At 35.3% G+C, this 5,103-nt stretch overlaps 3 non-coding genes across 3 annotated transcripts; 1 reads left to right on the top strand and 2 right to left on the bottom strand.

Annotated features, from left to right (window-relative positions):
- Positions 1–135: 135 nt before the first annotated feature.
- On the bottom strand, positions 136–208 carry TRNAF-GAA (transfer RNA phenylalanine (anticodon GAA)). The gene has a single exon. It is a non-coding gene; the product is annotated as a tRNA-Phe (tRNA).
- Positions 209–1,936: 1,728 nt separating this feature from the next.
- Positions 1,937–2,009, top strand: TRNAT-UGU (transfer RNA threonine (anticodon UGU)). Its single transcript has one exon. It is a non-coding gene; the product is annotated as a tRNA-Thr (tRNA).
- A 1,270-nt stretch (positions 2,010–3,279) lies between these two features.
- TRNAS-GGA (transfer RNA serine (anticodon GGA)) lies at positions 3,280–3,366 on the bottom strand. Its single transcript has one exon. It is a non-coding gene; the product is annotated as a tRNA-Ser (tRNA).
- Positions 3,367–5,103: the final 1,737 nt, after the last annotated feature.

Here is a 5,103-nt window from a genome sequence, read left to right as displayed (position 1 = left end):
AAAAAAAATGGGGGATCTAGATATATCCCTAGATGGATAAGTATGTATCATGATCTAGACTATTAACGAATAGAATATGGATCCCGATCCATATCGATTCATTTGTATGAGTATCTATTCGATATATTAACCACGTGCCAGGAACCAGATTTGAACTGGCGACACGAGGATTTTCAGTCCTCTGCTCTACCAGCTGAGCTATCCCGACCATCCCCGACGCATCATCCTACTAGAGGGCTTGGGTCTATGTCAATTAAAGGGACTCAAAAAACATTAGAAAATCTTACCTCAGCCTTGGAATTTCTTGGATCTTCAAAAAGAAGACTTTGTAAGTGTAAGAGTAATGATATGGACTGTGAATGATTCAATAATGGAGATTCCTTGCCATATATGTTCATTTGTACGTAGATCATATCTATCACAAGACTTGTGATAAGAGAGAAAGATTTCTGGTCGGATCCATTTGTGAAAGAGTAGAGTGAGTGAGAAACATAGCTAAGCTCATTTTGAACCACTGACGAAAAAAGAGGATAAATGGTTAGGGAATGGAATAAAATAGGCCTTTTTTTTTTTATTGGGGATAGAGGGACTTGAACCCTCATGATTTCAAAAGTCGACGGATTTTCCTCTTACTATAAATTTCATTGTTGTCGGTATTGACATGTAGAATGGGACTCTATCTTTATTCTCGTCCGATTAATCAGTTCTTCAAAAGATCTTTCAGACTCTGGAGTAAATGATTTGATCACTGAATCTTCGATTCTTCCTTTTGGAATCGATTTAATTTAGCAAGAATTCTGCAATTTTTCATATAAATAATCAAAAAATCCGGATTCGGGTCGTGATTAATCATTTGATATTTAAGTACGTCTATGTACTTAAATAAGGTCATCCTTTCTGGAGTTTTGATAGAAGGATTCCTCTACCAATGTAGTCAACCCCGTTCGTTAGAACAGCTTCCATTGAGTCTCTGCACCTATCCTTCTTTTGATTCTCGCTTTCTGAACCCTTGTTTTCAGAAAACTGGATTTGGCTCAGGATTGCCCATTTTTAATTCCAGGGTTTCTCTGAATTTGGAAGTTACCACTTAGTAGGTTTCCATACCAAGGCTCAACCCAATCAAGCCCGTAGCGTCTACCAATTTCGCCATATCCCCCTTATGAGATCTCGATCTCATTGTGATCCCATCCCCTTCTTTCATTTATGTTGGAACCATTGAATTCATTAGATACTGATTCCTATATCGAAAAAGTGTCTGCTCCTATTTTATTTCTTGCCCATCTTCTTTCATATCTATTGGAGGACCATTCCATTATTTGGTCCAATCAGAAATGATTCTATCATTGATGTATCTGCAATTCAATATGGATGGATATATCCCACATATAGATGTTCCCCCCCCCTCTCATTTTTCCCGCGCAGTTTGGAATACTGGAACGGTCGATATTCATTCTTCTTTTTTTTTTTTTCGTCCTATCTCCTCCCTTTCCGAATGAAACAAAAGGAATATCTCAGTAGGATCTGGATTGCATCCTTATCTTATCCTTTCCTTAGGAACTACACTCTAATAGAAATAGAATTCATATAATCTGCTATAACTGCTATAACTAATAGTTATATTCTATTCTATAATAGAATATAGAATTATTTCATATGTATATAGTATTATTTTGCGTTTTTTAAATTTGATTTGAATGAAAAAAAAAAATTCTAGTGCTAGTGACTACTAATAAATGAAATAATCAAAAATAAATAATCAAATAGAAAATAATCAAAAATAAAATCAAAATTCATATTATATTAATAATTATTAATATTAATTAATATGTTATAATAATTTATAATAATTAATATTAATAATTATTAATAGCTAATAGCTAACTAAGATCCCAATAGTTTCCCGAATTCCTATTCACGCACTATTTCTGTTATATGAGCCCGCTTAGCTCAGAGGTTAGAGCACCGCATTTGTAATGCGATGGTCATCGGTTCGATTCCGATAGTCGGCTTTCTCTATTTGTTCTATTTTTTTTTTTTTATCAGGATTGATCATCTTTCCTCTTGAGACCAAGGAATATTGAGAAGACCCCCCCCTTTTTTTTCTCCAAATGTCGGGTTACCGATCTATTATGTTATGTCGCGGGAACTTCCAACTATGAATAAAGAATAAAAAACGGATTGGAGCCGTTTGATCTATACAGAACAAATCAAGAAAAGGATCCTTAACTTCCCATATATACAATATACAAAATAATACGGATATTGATACAATTCATCTTATTCCTCTTTGTAGTACTTCAGTGGATTTAGCTTCGTTTATCGTTTAGTTCAGTATTAATTTAGGTTTATTCTGTAAAATGAAATTTCAATAAAATTAAGGAGTCTTTATGTCTCGTTACCGAGGGCCTCGTTTCAAAAAAATACGCCGTCTAGGGGCTTTACCGGGACTCACTAGGAAAAGACCTAGATCCGGAAGTGATCTTAGAAACCAATCGCGTTCCGGGAAAAGATCTCAATATCGTATTCGTCTAGAAGAAAAACAAAAATTGCGTTTTCATTATGGTCTGACAGAGCAACAATTACTTAGATATGTTCGTATTGCTGGGAAAGCCAAAGGGTCAACAGGTCAGGTTTTACTACAACTACTTGAGATGCGTTTGGATAACATCCTTTTTCGATTGGGTATGGCTTCGACCATTCCGGGAGCCAGGCAATTAGTTAATCATAGACATATTTTAGTTAATGGCCGTATAGTAGATATCCCAAGTTATCGCTGCAAACCCCAAGATATTATTACTATGAGGGATGAACAAAGATCCAGAGCTCTGATTCAAAATTATATGGATTCATCCCCCCACGAGGAGTTGGCAAAACATTTGAGTCTTTATTCATCCCAATATAAAGGATTAGTAAATCAAATAATAGATATTAAGTGGATCGGTTTGAAAATCAATGAGTTGCTAGTCGTAGAATATTATTCCCGTCAGACTTGAACCTAACTAAAATAACAAAGCTTTGGACAAGCCCCTTTTTTTTCTTTCGCCGAAGTAAATAGATCTAAGAGGTTTGATCCGGATTTTTCTCCCATTCACGTATTACAAATGGATCAGCGGTGAGATTTTTATTCCTTGTCCATTCTTTCCGTTCCGGTATTTTCCATACCACAGCAATTAGGAATAGAGAATCTATATCAAATAAAGTACGATTGGAATACTCGTATCAATTGTTATTTGATTTGATACATTGTAGTCGGTACCGTTGGTGAATTAGGTGAAGGTACGGAGAGAGAGGGATTCGAACCCTCGGTAAACAAAAGCCTACATAGCAGTTCCAATGCTACGCCTTGAACCACTCGGCCATCTCTCCTACATAATCTTATGATTATGACCCAGAAACCGAGTGAATAGCGAGTCATTCATATTATTGTATTATTGCAATACAGGTATGACCAATCAATTCTAAATAGAAAATAGAAAACTTTTCATTAAAGAAAGATCTTCCCTCGAGGATCGAGGGATAAAAAAACATTTTTTTTCTTATCTTTTTCTTATCTTATTAAAAAGATTAAAAAAAAATAGATAGAATCTATCTATTCATGTTTGTCAAGAAGACGATCCCGTCTTATTCTTAGATTTATACTGGATTAAACCAATGAATTGGAACAAGTCAACTGACCCTATTTTATACTATGGTTACATTTAGACTATTATGGTTCCATAGGAATTCCAAAATTCCTTTCTAGTTTCAGATTTCTCAACAACAATTCCTCTCATGAGCTACCCCACAATCTATTACAAATTCATGAATCGTCCCATGGATTTTTTTGATATTTCGATTGCGTGGTGTATACACACTATGCACAAAAAATGGATGGTTATTCTTATTCTATTTTCATCATGGAATGATTCTATTATTTGATTTGATTTTTTTTTTCTTTGGATCATAATCAAATCAAAACTTCTAGAGTCATCAGAATCTGTAGGAAAAACTTCCTTGATTCCTGAGCTTCGATAAAATAGGAATAGTTCCGTTCATTGGTATACTACTTAATATTTATACTTAATACTTAATTTAAATGAAATACAATCGGATTCAAATATTTCCTATCCATCCCTGCCCCAAAGGGACAATTTGAGTGGAAGGTCGACACCTTTTTTTTTAGAATGAGTCCGTTTGTTTTTATGTGATTTCGTACTATACAATTCCTTTGTTTGTGGGATCATTTTCCCTCTAGGGGTAATGAGAAGAATTATGGAATGGATTGTTAACCATGCCTAGATCTCGGATAAATGGAAATTTTATTGATAAGACCTCTTCAATTGTAGCCAATATCTTATTACGAATAATTCCGACAACCTCAGGAGAAAAAGAGGCATTTACCTATTACAGAGATGGTGCGATTTGATTTTTTTTTATTATTATTTATTTATTATTTATGATTTACCGACCTCAGTCTTACGAGAAAGAGACATGATTCGTAATACAAAGAAAAAAGATTTTTGAAATAAACCTATGCTCGGTGAAGGTGAAATTTAGAGATAGAACAATTCCTTCTGTCGTGTATCCCCGATTGATGCAGCCTCAGATGCTTCAATTGTTGATTTGAGTATTGAGCGAAAGGTTACACCTACAGGTTCTGTATTGTAGGTCAATCCGACTCCACTAGGACCAGACCAATAGGCGGCATAGAGGAAGAAGCACTACACCTAGGAATCAACAACGCGAAAACTTTGTTATAAATTACCCCTTTTCCTTATCGGGATCGGGACTAACAAGAATGGTTGGGACAACAAACATCCATCTCGTTCGTACTTTGGATACCCGTATAACCATCGAAGATCGTTGAAGTGACTAATTCCTGGAAATAGGGGGCGTTGAGGACAAAGAAATTGTTGGAGTTACCATTTCTATCTAGCACCAACATGGTTGGTGTTAAGAAAATATAGACCTCTTGCAGGAAGGCTGGCTAGAGATTTCTTGTAAAAACACCAGCCCCTGTCAGTTCATAATGAGAATATTTCAATCTTTTTTGATTCCATGGATTATTCCCCTTATTACTATGCACAGAAGGGAGGAGCCGTATGAGATGAAAGTCTCACGTAC

Source organism: Tasmannia lanceolata, unplaced genomic scaffold (assembly GCF_043159265.1).
Source record: "Tasmannia lanceolata isolate RefF3 unplaced genomic scaffold, GAP_Taslan_0.1 ptg000561l, whole genome shotgun sequence".
In the NCBI taxonomy this organism is placed as follows: Eukaryota; Viridiplantae; Streptophyta; class Magnoliopsida; order Canellales; family Winteraceae; genus Tasmannia; species Tasmannia lanceolata.
This window is presented reverse-complemented; position numbering and strand designations above follow the sequence as displayed.